This window comes from Pongo pygmaeus, chromosome 19 (genome assembly GCF_028885625.2).
Source record: "Pongo pygmaeus isolate AG05252 chromosome 19, NHGRI_mPonPyg2-v2.0_pri, whole genome shotgun sequence".
Classification (NCBI taxonomy): domain Eukaryota; kingdom Metazoa; phylum Chordata; class Mammalia; order Primates; family Hominidae; genus Pongo; species Pongo pygmaeus.
The window spans coordinates 11,387,017-11,402,483 of record NC_072392.2 but is presented as its reverse complement, the minus strand read 5'-3'; the positions used below and the strand labels follow the sequence as shown (position 1 = coordinate 11,402,483).

Sequence of the window (15,467 nt, the reverse complement as noted above, 5' to 3'; positions counted from 1 at the left end):
ACAGGTGAGCCCAAGGAAGAGCTACTCTGTTTTTGTTTTTGTTTTCTTTTTGTTGTGTTTTTAACTTAGAACACCTAAGTCTGCCTTTCAAGGGTACCCCATGCCCGGGTGTGTTTGTAGACTGAATAACTTAGGTTTAAGGAAACCTGCTGTTGGAGAAACAGGGAACGGATAGCTCTTGGACAAGATCAATCGCTACAGTGGGGTTTTCTGAAACATGGGTACCAATTCACATGCTGGAAGTTTGAAGAAGGAATGGATCTGAAAAATATCTTGGACTTAAGAGATTAAAGAAACAAAATTAGCAGCTGGCAGTGTCCGCAATATCATTTCCTCTAGAAGGATGCTTCCTCCTTGGACCATGGGAAAAGCTAGATTTAGTATGCAGTTGAAAATATTACATCTTTTACTCAGTTGGTATACCTTCATCTTTGAGCAAAGTCTAAGGCAGCCACACAAACCTGTGTGGTGGTGGTGGGTGTGGGTAAGAGGGACAGAGCCATAAAGGGCAGCTCTTCCTGCTCCACACTCCCCTCTCTGCTGTTTCCTGTGTGGAGGGTGCAGCTGTCTACCAAGGGGACTGTATCCACCTAGGAATTCTGGACAGTGAGCAGCAGCGAGGAAGTACAATCCTCAGTGGTATGGAGGAGAGTGGGGAGACATGAACAACCAGAAGAACAAGCTGCTGGGCTGATGACTCAGGGAGGACATGAGAAGAGAATCCCATCTCTCCAATGGAAGAAGGTGTGGGAAGCTCATGCCAGGTGACATCATAATCTATGCTTCAGTCCCTCCCCAGATTATCCCAAACCTTGGCACCCCAGCCCTGTGTCAACCAGTCCCCAGCCCAATGAGGGGAGACTAACTTAGCAAATGCCCATTCCAGCCACAAAGGCTCCTCTGTAACAAGCTGCTCTGATGTGAGGATGCTGCTTCTGTTAAGCCTCTTTCAAAAGCCTCGTGCTGTGCTATGTGTGTCAGAACAGGCTTGGGAAGGGATAACACTTCTACTGCTCTGTTTGTGTTCTTTGCTGTTCCAAAGTAAGAAGCGTTCAGAATGAATGAGGCAACGGGGTTCACACCCTACCTCTGAGTAATGCTGTAGGTGCCTCTGGTTCTTATTATGCCCAGCTGCATCCAGAAATAGAAGTCCGTTGGTATGCAGACACCATGGAGCCCAGGTCAGCCGAGGTAAAGGTGAGCCCACATGCTTCCATAAGACATAAATAGGGCTCTCTTGAGGCAGCCTCTACACTCCCTCACTCCCTTCTCCTTCGTCTTCAGTGATACATCAGTCAGGATAGGGTGGATTATGCTGGAGTAACCAACACCCTCAAACCCCCTGTGACTCCAAACAACAAAAGTTGATTTCTTGTTCATGCTACATGTTCACTGTGGATTAGCAGAAGGCAGGATGGGAGTATCTGTTCATCATAGTCCCTCAGAGACTCAAACTTTGCTGTTGCCATGCCAGGGGCCTCTTAAGAGTCTTGCGGTAAAACACTTGGTCCTGGAAGTAAGACTTCAATCCTACTCACCACACGTGCGCCACAACCAGTCTCACGGCCTCGCCCAATCACAAAAGGGCCAGAAGCTGCAGTTCTCCTACGGACTCAGAGTGGGGAGAACCAGAAACGCTCAACAAATGGCCCTAATGACTAAAATCGATGGAAAGAATGTAGTTTTAGGGTCAGAAAAACTCTGGGTTGTAATCTTTACTCTTCTTAGCTGTGTGACACTTAGCAAATTACTGAAGTCTGTGATCCTCAGTTTCCTCATCTCAAAAATGAGGAGATAATACCTTCGTTGGGGCATCTACTAGTATTTACCACAGAAAATGGGTCATCGACAAATGTTAGTTCCCTTTCTTCCTTTTCCTATTCAAATACCTGGTTGTAGGTAACTATCTTGATGGCCATGATGTAATAATCACTTTTAACCTGAAGGCTAAATGCAGATAAAGTTTAAAGTTTATTGGTTTTTTTTCTTCAATTCCTATGAGGGATATTTGATTTATTTATTTATTTATTTATTTATTTATTTATTTATTTTTGAGATGGAGTTTCACTCTTGTCACCCAGGCTGGAGTGCAATGGCATGATCTCAGCTCACTGCAACCTCTGCCTCCCGGGTTCAAGCGATTCTCCTGCCTCAGCCTCCCAAGTAGCTGGGATTATAGGCATCCGCCACCATGCCTGGCTAATTTTTTTTTTTTTTTTTTTAAATAGAGATGGGGTTTCTCCATTGTTGATCAGGCTGGTCTTGAAATCCCAACCTCAGGTGATCCACCTGCCTTGGCCTCCCAAAGTGCTGGGATTACAGGTGAGAGCCATGGCGCCCGGCCGGATATTTGAATTTTAATGGGTAAAAAGTTCAACTGGACAGATGGACTTTGAACACTATGGGATGAAACTTTCTGAACTGGCTCCTATGGTTCTCTCCCCCTAACATTAACACCTGTGTGAAATGCCCTCCCATTGAATGTACCTTGTGACTTGTAAAAGTGATGGGATGGCACTTCTGAGATTAGGTAATAAAAGACCGTGACTTTCATCTTTTTTGTATTCTCTCTACCTGGCCCTCTCTCTTGACCACTCTGATGATGCAGCTGCCACGTTGGAGGGGCCCATGTGGCAAGGAACTGAGGGCAGTGTTCAGGTAACAACTGGTAAGGAACTGAGATCCTCAGTCCAACAGCCCACAAGGAACTGGATCCTGCCAGCAAACACTGAGTGGATTTGAAAGTGGATCCCTTGGCCGGGCACGGTGGCTCACGCCTGTAATCCTAGCACTTCGGGAGGCCGAGGCGGGTGGATCACGAGGTCAGGAGATCCAGACGAGACCATCCTGGCTAACATGGTGAAACACCGTCTCTACTAAAAATACAAAAAATTAACCAGGCGTGGTGGTGGGTGCCTGTAGTCCCAGCTACTTGGGAGGCTGAGGCAGGAGAATGGCGTGAACCTGGCAGGCGGAGCTTGCAGTGAGCAGAGATCGCGCCACTGCACTCCAGCCTGGATGACAGAGCAAAACTCTGTCTCAAAAAAAAAAAAGAAAGTGGATCCCGCCCCAGCTGAGCCTTCAGAAGACTGTAGCCCCAGCAACTGTGTGATTGCAGCCCTGTAGGAAACCATGATCCAAAGGCACACAGCTAATCCATGTCCAGATTCCTGACCCAGAGAAGCGGTGAAATCATAAATGTGTGTTGCTTTAAGCTACCAAGTTTTGAAATAATTTGTTATGCTGCAATAGATAACTAATACAAACACTACTGAATGCCAAGCATTCTGCTTAGCGCCATAGCCACAGGTGTGTAGAACATATCCCTGCCTTAAAGAGACAACCTTGCTGTCACCACCCAGTCCTCATACTCAGCCTCCCTCCTTCAAACAAGGACAGACCTTGCATTAAATCTGGTGTGGCCATGCTCAGAGTGGGCCTTTTCAGGACATACGTGTTCCTCCTTTGACTGCAAATTTCCTCATGCCGAACTCGACCTTCACCGTTATAAAAGACTGAGCACATCCACATTTCTCATCTCCATTTCAGTTCTTTGATCAGAGACAATTTGGTGTGGTGCTTAAAATCACAGATTCTGTCATCAAGCTTGGTCCCATCACTAATTAACTGTGTGTCTCTGGGAAAGTTAACTCACCTCTCTGTGTTCAGCGTTGCTGTGTGTAAAAGGGGATGAAATAGAACTTGAGATGTGAGAGGGTAAAATGGGCATAGTCTAGTGTAAAGAGTGTAGCCCAGTGGCTGGGAGATGGGTAAGTGCTTAATAGATGTCAGCTGTCACTAATCTCAGACTTCATGCTTCATTCTACAGGCAGAGTGTTTGTCTGGTGAGTATCTATACTCTCTCGTTGCTATTCTAGTCCCAGCAATTACACTCCATCTAAATTAGTAGAGTAGGGGCAGCTGGAGCCAAGAATGGTCACAATTCAGTTCAACTCTATTTATGAGCTGTCCCCTTGCCTCCACCCAAGAACAGGGTGCCATGAATCCATGCCAGGCATTGCATGTGAAGTTTTTTTTTTTTCTATTCATGTGGTGGATTTGGGTTTTCTGTCCTCTCCACCTCCTTTTGGCCCTTATACCACTCACCTTTTGCGGGAAGCAAGTCCTTTAGTATATTAATCCACCTAAGTAATGTCATGAACACAGCCCATGAGAGGCAAGTTGTGCAGAGGATATTTTAAGTTAATTAATTAACGAATTAGTTAATTAACTTGAGGATGTTTCACCCTGAGCAGTGAGGGTCTAAGGTGAGACAGGACTGGCCAGTTCAGCACTGAGGGTGTCAGAATAAAAGCTTGGGATGGAAACTGGCAGAATAAAGCTTGGGCTGGAAGGTGGAGGAGTGCACAAGAGAAGAGGAAAAGATATGAAAGAGGAAGGGCCGGGCGCGGTGGCTCACACCTGTAATCCCAGCACTTTGGGAGGCCGAGATGGGTAGATCACAAGGTCAGGAGCTCAAGACCAACCTGGACAACATGGTGAAACCCTGTCTCTACTAAAAATACAAAAAATTAGACAGGTGGTGTGGTGGGTGCCTGTAGTTCCAGCTACTCTGGAGGCTGAGGCAGGATAATCGCTTGAACCCGGGAGGCAGAGGTTGTAGTGAGCCGAGATTGCGCCACTGCACTCCAGCCTGGGCAACAGAGCGAGACTCTGTCTCAAAACAACAACAACAACAACAACAACAAACATATGAAAGAGGGGTTGTTCTGGGTGTCTCTGACTGAAAGCCACCAGAGAGGAACTTTAGAAAAGTTTTGCATTATCCCCAGGGTTCTGGGGCACATTTATAATTTATAAACACAACACTAAGTTGTTTCTCGTTTTGTCTTTCCAGTCCCTACAGCGGTGGAGACAGGATGGCAATGTGATGTTGTTGTTGTTGTTTTCTGCAAAGAAGGGTTGTGGAAAAACAAGATGGAGAAGGTGAGAAAATGAAAGTGGAAGATCTGGAATATCTGGGTCAATGGATAAAGATGGAAGGATAGAGAAAGGCTTTCTAATCCTCCCCAACTTTCCATGTGGTACCCTCCACCCAACTTCCAGAATTATTTAACACTGTGAGAGTCACATCCAACAAATATTTGCTGCTCATTGATCATGTAAAAAATCCCTATTTACTCTAAATTTATTAAGATATTTATCTAGACTTATTAAGTTTTGAGAGTGGTTCAAAAATAAATATAATATTTTCTTGCAGTGCTGTGATGATAAATGGTTTACAGACTCTCATATTCTATTTCAGACAGAGGTGCTCCGGGCAAAGTTGTCTGCCTTACACAACATCAATCTCTGTAGGTGTGTACTGCACCCATCATCTCTTGCTAAGACATCATGCTTTACCTTCTACAAATCTACTTAACTTCCTCTTAAAGCACTTACTTTTCATTTTTGCTATTGAGGAACATCACATGGTTCATACTTGCCATGATTATTCTCTGTCATTCCAATTAGAACTGCCTTTGACTGATTCTAAAACTACACCTTTCAAGCTAGATAAGCTCCTGCCTAGTTCATGAATGCTAGAATTGTGGCTAATAGATATTTATTCTTACATGGCCCCTTTCTATGCTTAGAATGCTTGGCACTTTTAGGATTTCCCTTTCACCTTCTGTCATTATTTAAGAAAAAGACTGAAATTCTTAGACTGTCCTTCTTGGAAGGTCACTCACATGTTTGCTGGTTGGTGAACATTTGTTTTTGCCATCTAATATCCATGCATCCTCTTTCTGGTAATCACTTCCTGGTTTCCTTGTGGGAGGTAACACTCACCCTTACTCTTAGCTTATATGGTTGAGGTGAATTTGTGCTCATTCCACAGTGGGAGCATGTTCAAGGCTCAAGTTGATCAGTGCATAGCTCTTCCCTGTCTACAATGAGTGGTTCAGTGTTGGGCTTAGGACTCTATCAAAGCTAACGAGATACAATGGGTGTTGCACTGGGGCTGCAGGAGAAGAGATTTTTGCTTTTCTTGCAGTACAAAAAACTTAGGGGATTTAAGGTCTGGAGCTGCCATTGCCATCTGGCTACAACCACCATCTGGCTTATCACATGATGTCCGCGAAGAAAGCCAATGTAACTAAAGACACGGTGCAAAAGATTTTAAAAACTACCTGCGGTTCATGGTAGTATTTTTGAGGTCCAAATCTAGTGGTGCCTAAAACTGGATGTAGCCCTGAGGTTTTCATCTTATATAAACCAATAATTTTTCACTTTAATTAAGCCAATTTGGGCTGAATTCTCTGTCACTTGAAGCCAAAGGAATTCTTTATTAGTGAAAAGGCATTTTTAATGTCTGAAAATGTGGCTATCTGAAAAATCGAAGGCAGAGGAACAAAAACTGGAAATGGAAATGATGTTGTAGAATGACTACTGCCAACCCTATTAACTATAAGATGAGGAAGCTGAAGGCCAGGGAGGGGAAGTCTGTGCCTGTGCTCACATAGGCACTTAGTGGTAGAGGGGAGCATGACCTAGATTGGCCATCCAGTTCTCTTTGTTACTTCCTCCCACTAAAATTGAAATGGGCTCTCATTTTCTACAAGGGTGACCTTTCTGGTTTGTTTCCAACCACCCTCAAGAGCTCACCATGCTGAGTTACCTCTTTTGTCTTTCTCCTGCTTCTCCTTTGCTTTCGTGTCTCTACTATTTGATATAGATTTATTTCTTTAAAAATTTTTATTTTGAAAGATTTCAAACACATAAAAAGAACAGAAAATCACAGATACCATGTGCCTACATCTAGATTTAACAAATGTTAATATTTTGTCATTTCCTCTTTTTTTTTTTTTTTTTTTTTTTGAGACGGAGTATCACTCTGTTGCTCAGGCTGGAGTGCAGTGGCGCGATCTCTGCTGACTGCAAGTTCTGCCTCCTGGGTTCACGCCATTCTCCTGCCTCAGCCCCCAGCAGCTGCAACTACAGGCACCCGCCACCACACCCACGCCCGGCTAATATTTTGTATTTTTAGTAGAGACGGGGTTTCACCGTATTAGCCAGGCTGGTCTCGATCTCCTGACCTCATGATCCACCTGCCTCGGCCTCCCAAAGTGCTGGGATTACAGGCGTGAGCCACTGTGCCCAGCCTGTTTTTTTTATTTTAAAAAAAGATAAGACATTTCAGTTACAGGTGAAGTCCCACTGCTTTTTCCTTCCCTTCTATCCTATCCAGCAGTAACTACCATCTTAAGTGTGGTTGTATTTTTCTTAATTGTGCTTTGCACTTTAAATCACAAAGAGTAGATACTTCAGTATTGGGCTTTATAATTGTAGGCCAATAGTATTGTACATATCCTGTTGCAGCTTGCTTTTCTCGGTGTTATGTTTTGAGATTTATTTATGTTGATGGAGGTAGATATCTCAGTCTTTATTGGTGTTATAATGTATCTATTTTGTCATCTCATGAATGATAGTTTAGCTGGTTATAAATTGATGGTTGATGATGATTTCATCTACAAAATCCTATGTTGATGGTAATTTTGCCTCATGAGAGCATCATCTGGCACTATCGTGTATGTTGAGAAGTCAGCTGCCAGTCTGAATTTATTTCTATGTAAGAAGCCTATCATTAATTTCTATCTGCTTTAAAATGTTACATGTGACATTGGATTTTGATTATTTCACTTCCCCCATGATCATTCATCAATGTTGAAAAGTACTTTACCATCATCTATTTAAAGACTGTTTCTTCCATATTCTTTCTGTGTCCTTTCATTCTGAAACTCTTATCAGATATATGTGGGATCTACACATTCTTCTAAACTATTTAGCCTAATCTTTTCTTTTATACTTGCTTGCTGCTTTGCAATCTAATTTCCTCACATTTATCTTCCGACCTACTAATTCTTTCTCCAGGAGTGTTTAATCCATTCCGTAATCTATCCTTTGGGCTTTTAATTTTATTTACTACTTTTCCCATATCTAGATGTTGTATTTTGGTTCTTTTTCAAAGTTACCTGTTTTTTTAATAGGATCTTCATTTTTTTATTAATAGCTTGAATCCCTTTCTTTACATTTCTATTGAATTACAATTCAACAATTTTAAATACACTTTTTATGTTCCTTTTCAGCTTCTTCTGTTCAAGTGCTAGAAGTCTTACTTATTTTGCAGTTTTGGTGGCTGTATGGTGAACTGATCTTTTGTGGAATGTTCTTTTTTCTTTCAGAGATTCTGTGGCTTGCCTTTCTAGTATATTTCTGCTTTTGCTTCTACTGAGCACCCTGGGAATATCACTGTCAGAGAATCAATTTTTTATTATTTCTTTTATGATATATTTTCACTTTGACCTTGATGGTTCCCTGACAGTATAAAAATCAGACTTGAGACCTTTAAGAAATGCAGCCCTGGGTTTGATTTCCAGAAAAAAAAATTTTCCCCAAACAGTTGCAGTTAGCGAGAGCTCTTACTTGTCACTGCCTTGCACTGATAGGCATATATATATACATATGTTACAGGCATATATATATATGTTACAGGCATATATATATGTTACTGGCATACACACACACACACACACACACACACACACACACACACACGTTACACAGAAATGCAATCCTTTGAGGGTTCTTGTTTTATGCTTCCCACTTTGCTCAGGTCCAAAATTTTGTGTCTTCTCTCTATATGGGAGATAAAATCTAAACCTGTAGGTTATTGGCATCAAAAGCACTCACTCCTTTTATAGCTACAAAACCCATGCAGACATTTACTGGTATGGTTTTAATTCCCTCTGTTTTCTTTTTTCCTGGAATCTAGGAATTTCCCCTTCTTTCTAGTGACTGTAGCCATGCATTTTAATCTACCTAGCAATTTTTGGTGTGCATAGGTTAAGGGATTTCAAGCTATCTTGGTGTATCTAACCCAGCTCATGCTCCTTCCTGGATTCCCTTGGCCGTTTTCCTGTTGAGGCTACTGATAAGTCTCTGTGAAGTCTGTGAAGATCTCCTGGCCTGGATGTACTTTTTTTTTTTTGAGACAGAGTCTCACTCTGTTACCCCAGGCTGGAGTGCAGTGGCGGGATCTTGGATCACTGCAACCTCTGCCTCACGGGTTCCATCGATTCTCTGTGCCTTAGCCTCTTGTGTAGCTGGGACTACAGGCGTGCGCTACCATGCCCTGGTAATTTTTGTACTTTTTAGTAGAGATACGCTACCATGAATTTCACTGTGTTGGCCAGTCTGGTCTCAAACTCCTGATCTCAAGTGATCTGCCCGCCTTGGCCTCCCAAAGTGTTGGGATTACAGGCATGAGCCACTGCACCTGGCCTAGATGTACTCTTGTAGGTACAGGGGGAATGTCTCAATCTTGGTTGAGCTCTGAGCCCTCCCCTTCCTGGTATTCCACTGGCTTAGCTGACTGGGCTCAGTAGTGGCTTGTCTAGGTCCCTCAAGTCACTCACAGGTATGGTCTTGTACCTCCCTGTGCATCCCTCTTGCCTCTCATTTTTGTTGCTCCGGAGGCATGTGACAACTGTGGGGCTCTCTTGACGCATGCAGTTCCTTGCCCCACCAGCCCGGTCAGGCTGCAGGTGGAGAGATGGGGAATGCCACTGCTTGCTTTCATCACATGCTCAGCCTGAGAGTGTGGCATATGTCACAGGTGCTAGCCTTACTATCCTGGGATCTGGCTTCCCAGGTGGCTGCCGGAGAGGCTAGGAGATAAACCCAAAAGTGCAAGAGAGTTGACATCACACAGAATAAATCTGGCCAAAGGGAAACGAGAGCTGACATAATAATTCTTCTCCCCTCCTCCCCTAAGATGGACTATTCAGAGATGCAGTGGTTTCAGACAGCCTCTTTGAAAACATCCTGAGAAACTGAGCAACGAACTGTGCTTATTACAAAAGCTGTGAGATAACCCTTTCAATTTGCTTCCTTGCCTTCCCTGACTCACTCCTATTTTTTCTACACTCTGGCTTTCCTGGAGTCGTACTCCCCAATCTACTCCTAACACCTAAGAATCTGCCTCATGCTCCATTTGCAAAGAAACTCAGCCTAGGATTTGCTATCTTACTGGAACCTGTAACTCCTCTTTGTTTCTAATCAGGCAACAACTGAGGGAAGACAGAAGGCCTCTGAGGGAAAAGTATGCTTGTTCCATTTTTATTTTATATGGATGTCAGCCTTGAACAGACTCTCAAAGCTTGCACACTTCCCACCTCGTGGCTGTATCATGTCTTGGTGCTGGATATGGGTAAAATGGAGACAGCGAATGGTAATGGCTTGGAGTACAAGACCCAGGCAGTGCTGCAGGCAGCCAGCCTCTAGATTCATGGTATGAGCTGTAAGCCCTTGAACTGTACAACCCCTTATTTGGTTTATATAATAAACTTTAACAGTAGACATTGATGGGGCCCAAGAAATCCCCCTGGTGCTGTTATTTCCTCTTTCTTTTTGTTGAACAAATTATCTTTTTCAGCCATGCCTCTGCTGAATCTGCAGGATTTGTCTGATAGTAATCTTCGTTTTAAATTTAAGGATCTCTAAAATTTCATTGTGAAAACAATGTTCTTAACACAGTACTTTATCACCTGAAAATGTTATATGGAAACATTTAATCATAAAATCTCAGAATATGAGAGGTAGAGGAACGCTGCCATAGAACAGGGTATACAGGAGAGATTCAATATCCACTACAAGACTGAACAAATTGAAATGAAGGCACATAAAATGGTGAAAGGTCTAGGAGACTGGGATGAGGAGAAATGGGCTTCAGTCCCGCCAGCAATAATCTGTGTCTCTTGAATAGGCCATTTAACCCATACAGTCCTGACATGGATATCTGAGTACCCTTTCTTTTCCTGTGAGGAGAAGTCCCAAGAAAGGTAAGAGACAGAATCCTACCTCCTGCTATGGAAGCTGGGAAGGGTCAAACATACCCTCTGTCAATATCCTGGTTACCAGAGTGTAGGCAGGTAATCTAATCTAGCCAATTGACTGGTTCCCCCCAGGACTTTGAATCTAGAGCCAATGTCGCTATAAGGCAAGTGATCATTTGGAATTCATTTGGATGGTGGCAGCGTCATCTCCTCTTGGGGCCAGTGGCGGTGACAATGGGGCCAGCTATTGGAACAGCAGTGCCCAACCTCACCCTTCCTGTGGCGTGTTACAGATTCAGTTCTGACCCCTTCCTTCTATTAATGCCTGCATGTTTTTTGAACCTGGAATTTCAGTATTGCTATGGAGCCTGTGACCTATGTGATGTTATTCCAATATGTGCCTCTGCTGCTTAACTTAGAGTTAGTTTCTCTTGTAGGAACAAAAAACTCTACCACTGGAAGATCTAAAATTTCTCCTGTGTTCATAAAATCCTACAAACTGCTGTGCGACTCTTTGGAGACTGCAAAGTACTTTTATAGGCACGGTCTTATTTCATCCTCCACATAACCATGTGGGAATGCTTTATTCAATGTTTTACATGAATAGGGGCAAATGAAGATTACAGGGATTGATGGCCTCCTTAATGTTACACAACCAGTCCAGTGGGGGCAGTGCTTATGCCCGGATGAATTCCTTGTACTTTTTGTTTGTTTGTTTGTTTTGAGATGGTGTCTCCCTCTGTCGCCCAGGCCGGAGTGCAGTGGTGCAATCTTGGTTCACTGCAACCTCTACCTTCTGGGTTCAAGCGATTCTCCTGCCTCAGCCTCCCAAGTAGCTGGAATCACAGGTGCCCACAACCACACTCAGCTAATTTTTGTGTTTTTAGTAGAGACAGGGTTTCACCATGTTGGCCAGGCTGGTCTCGAACTCCTGACCTCAGCCCATCCACTTGCCTCAGCCTCCCAAAGTGCTGGGATTACAGGCGTGGGCCACCGCACCCGGCCCCTTGTACTTTTTCTATTTCACCTTTGGAACCATGGCTGGGTTCAGATGAGATCATGAACACAAAACTGCAAAATAATTTGAAGAGCACTGTATGATTGTTATTGCTGGTCAAGGCCATCCAGGGAAAAGGTGGTGGAAATGGAATGCAAAGGATGATCTTCCCAATCCTACTTCAGTGTCACTTCTATTATTCTGTACCCCCTCCCTACCAAGGAATGCTTTTATCTGATTAAATGTACAGCTTACCTTTTTTGGAGTACTTATTTTTACAGGTGGTTTTGGCATAGAAATAAGACATTCCTTGGCTATCTTTATTCAAGAAATCTTTGCATGCTGTTTTTAAGAGCCACACAAAAGCATTTCCACTGCCACCCTAAACTCCTAACAGTTCACTCAACGTAATCTAACTATAGGAGAAATTTAACCACATCTCTTTAGTGAATTTATAACATTGAAGAATTTTTTCTAATTACCCCAACACCCTCCAAATTGTCCTAAAACTTTTCCCTTCTCAGTGCCTATCTCTCCTGTCCTTTCTTCTTGTTAAACCTAGTGACTTAATCACACATTTTTTTTTAATTTTCTGTAATTTTATATTTATTAAAGGATATACTTTAAGAAAGGAACTATACATTGACAGTTGTTGGTATGTTTTTTTTTTGGTTTTCTTTTTTTTTTCTTTTTTTTTAAATTTTATTATTATTATACTTTAAGTTTTAGGGTACATGTGCACAACATGCAGGTTTGTTACATTTGTATACATGTGCCACGCTGGTGTGCTGCACCCATTAACTCGTCATTTAGCATTAGATATATCTCCTAATGCTATCCCTCCCTGCTCCCCCCACCCCACAACAGTCCCCAGTGTGTGATGTTCCCCTTCCTGTGTCCATATTAATCACACATTCTTGACATTCCTGGAAGCCTCTCATCTTCCAGTGGAAAGAACAGACTAGATTAGTTTCTCAGTTAGTGCCAGGTAAGCAGAGGAATGGAGAGACAGGCAGCACCTCAATTAGTACAAACTGGTGAGCAGATGGAAATGGAATAGAAATAAAATGATCTCCACAGACCATACAAGACCCAAGTAACTAAGAAAGAAAAGAACAAATTCATTATAAACACAACAATGTGATGACAGCAGTAGGCAGGTGGGGTGGTAGGGAAAGGTGATTCCTTTCACATCAGCCTTTTCAACAAACCAAATGATGGACAGTCTTATCCAGGAATATGCTTATGCCAATGCAGGGAATGTGGGGATAGGGCAATGATAGCCATGATACCAAACCTATATTTAGATAGCACTTTACAGTTTGCAAAGTGTGGTGGACAGAGTTATTGTTTCCCTTTTATATATGAGAAATAGTCTCCAAGGTGTTAGTTAAGAGGGTTGCCAAGCATCTCATCGCCATTAAGTGGTGAAGCTAAGAATCAAGCCAAGTGCTGTTGAGGGGCAGGGTGCAGAATGAAAACAGAAGGAAAAAAATAACAAAAAAGTAAGGAGAGATGATCAAGAAGGTAAGTGGGAAGAAATGTAACAAAGAAATCTCTCATGACAACGCAATGGAGTGAAAAAGGATACTGATCAAGTATCTACCATGATAACATGTCTTACCCTGTATGGAGTGGAGACAGCACAGTTCCAGCCAATTAGAGATGGGACAAATGATATACCATAAAAACTTGGACACCAAGATTTTTTTTAAAAAAATTCTCCGTCATAACAATTAAAAATAAACCCACAGAGCATAAAGAACCATTACTTACTTTTCACATTTTTTGGTGCTACTTTTGACATATTCTGTCCTGCTTCTAAAATTTGGAAGGCGATTGTTGTGAAGTTTGAGGGTTAGGGAAGAACACATGTGAGGTGTATTCCACATGTACCTCCGCTCACCAGATACACGAATGTGTGTTTCTTCTTACTATCTTCTAACTGACCAAGTACCTTGAGTACTTCTTTTACCTTCTTTTAAAACTGACCAAGTACCTTCAGTACATCTCCTTATTAACTTCCCTTTAAAATGGACTAAGCATTTTCCTAGATCGACTAAGCATTTTCCTAGATCTCTTCTCTGATAACAATGGGGACAGAATTTATTCAGTTGGACACATACATCCTGACCTCTGATATGTTAATCACTTTGCTTCAATAAGGCTCCAGTGCTAGCTCAAATTCCAGAAGCTCTGTTCCTACCATGACCGAACTACCAGCAATGGCTCTGCTGAGAAGATGGTCCAAAGCAGCCTTCTATGTTTGTTTTGTATGTTGTAAAGCACAGCTGTTTTCAGGAGAAGAAGCCTGCATCAGAAGGCTGCATCTTAGCTAAATCCTAGTCCAAGTGAAGATTGCATCTCTAAATTGTCCCCGGTCTCCAAAAGGCCAGCGCTGTCCTGGAGAATGTCCGCTGTGATTGTCAGAACCCCAGGGTGAGGCCAAGTGCTCCCCATACAAAACACTGTCTAGCTGGTTATCAGGTGGCAATAAAGGGTGCATTGCCAGTGAGGATGGTGTGTTACATAATCTTGAATCAAAAATTCGAAACATAAATTACCCAGTAATGGATCCATTTACTTCTTCAACCTACTTGTGTTTTCGGAATCAACCATCTCTTGGTGGTAATTTGGTTAATAATTACCTGTTTTGTTCATTAATAATTTGGTCTTTCTGAAAAAACCCAGTCAAGCTTATATTCCCTCATTTTAGACTCTGGTGAATAGACTAGTTTCTCAGTCACCACTCATGGTTTAATATAAATGAACTGTTATCTCCTTTTAGCATTTTCTGTCTCATGGAAGTAATATAATTATTTTAGTTGTTGTCAGTTTGCCAATCATATCTGTTTTCAAATGGCAGATTTCATATAATTTTATTTTAATTATTTTATTTGATTTTTAAAATAATAGAGTATGAGCTTTCGAGTCAGATGGTTTTGGGTTCAAATCCTGACTCTCACTTTATTATCTGTGTAAACTTAGTTTTGATTTCTCTGGGATGAAGATTTTGTGTTTGCGTAGTGAATACTTACCTTAAAGGGTTGTGAAAGGGTTAAGTCAGACATAAAAATGACTTACATCAGGTAAACACTCCCAAAGTGTTAGCTTTCTCCCCCAGTTCAGTTTTACTATGTCCTTCCTGAATCTGACTTCAGACCAGAAGTCTGAAGTAATATTCAAGTGAGGATATGTTGTATTTTTTGACATAGTCAATATACATAAAGAATATAATGAATGTTCTTTGGTGTTTAAAAGCCAACACAAAAATTATGTTTTATTTATTTTTTACTAAATAAATAAAGATTTAAAATCTAAGTAATTTTCATTCAAAATGACAATGATTTTTAGAAGGCTAAAAATAATTTTAAAATGCATTACACATTATTATATTCATAAGTGGATTTTGAGATCCATACAGTTCTGCAGACATTTGTGAATTTCGACCAACAACTATGAGATGAGATGGACCAGCCACTAAATAGTTCCACATTTCACATCATCTCAAGTAAGTATGGCCAACCATGCAAATAATACTGCTGTCTTGGAGATCCACCATGCAGATTACAATGTGTAAAAGGCTCTAATATGACTTGCAGTAAACAAACAAATATACTTTAAATGTTAAT

The 15,467-nt window shown here is 41.9% G+C and overlaps 1 protein-coding gene across 2 annotated transcripts in view; it reads right to left on the bottom strand.

Annotated features, from left to right (window-relative positions):
* Window positions 1-15,467, bottom strand: part of SHISA6 (shisa family member 6) — a 320,490-nt gene that overhangs the window by 130,125 nt on the left and 174,898 nt on the right. The gene's annotated exons all lie outside the window — the stretch shown is intronic.